This window comes from Octopus bimaculoides, chromosome 1 (assembly GCF_001194135.2).
Source record: "Octopus bimaculoides isolate UCB-OBI-ISO-001 chromosome 1, ASM119413v2, whole genome shotgun sequence".
NCBI classification, from domain to species: Eukaryota; Metazoa; Mollusca; class Cephalopoda; order Octopoda; family Octopodidae; genus Octopus; species Octopus bimaculoides.
In genome coordinates this window covers 88,145,245-88,145,653 of record NC_068981.1, presented here as the reverse complement: position 1 = coordinate 88,145,653, position 409 = coordinate 88,145,245, and the positions used below count along the sequence as shown (strand labels likewise).

At 50.9% G+C, this 409-nt stretch overlaps 1 protein-coding gene across 2 annotated transcripts in view; it reads right to left on the bottom strand.

Moving 5' to 3' along the window:
- The window catches only part of LOC106874019 (CDP-diacylglycerol--glycerol-3-phosphate 3-phosphatidyltransferase, mitochondrial), a 290,546-nt gene that overhangs the window by 271,933 nt on the left and 18,204 nt on the right, over positions 1 to 409 (bottom strand). The gene's annotated exons all lie outside the window — the stretch shown is intronic.

Below are 409 nucleotides of genomic sequence, written 5' to 3'. Positions count from 1 at the left end.
CTTTTGCTGAACCACTAAGTTATGGGGACATAAACACACCAAGCGGTGGGTGAGCAGTGGGGACAAACACAGACACACAGACACACACACACACACACACATATATATACACACAATGGGCTTCTTTCAGTTTCCATCTACCAAATCCACTCACAAGGCTTTGGTGAGGCCGAGGGTATAGTAGAAGACACTTGCCCAGGGTGCTACACAGTGGGACTGAACCCAGAACCATGTGGTTGGGAAGCAAGCTTCTTACCACACAGCAATATGTGTGTATGTGTGTGTGCGCGCACGTATGTGTGTGTGCATGTGTGTGTGTGTGCGCGCGTGCGCACGTATGTGTGTGTGTGTGTGTGTGTGCGCGCGCGCACGTATGTGTGTGTGTGTGTGTGTGTGTGTACTGACGTCA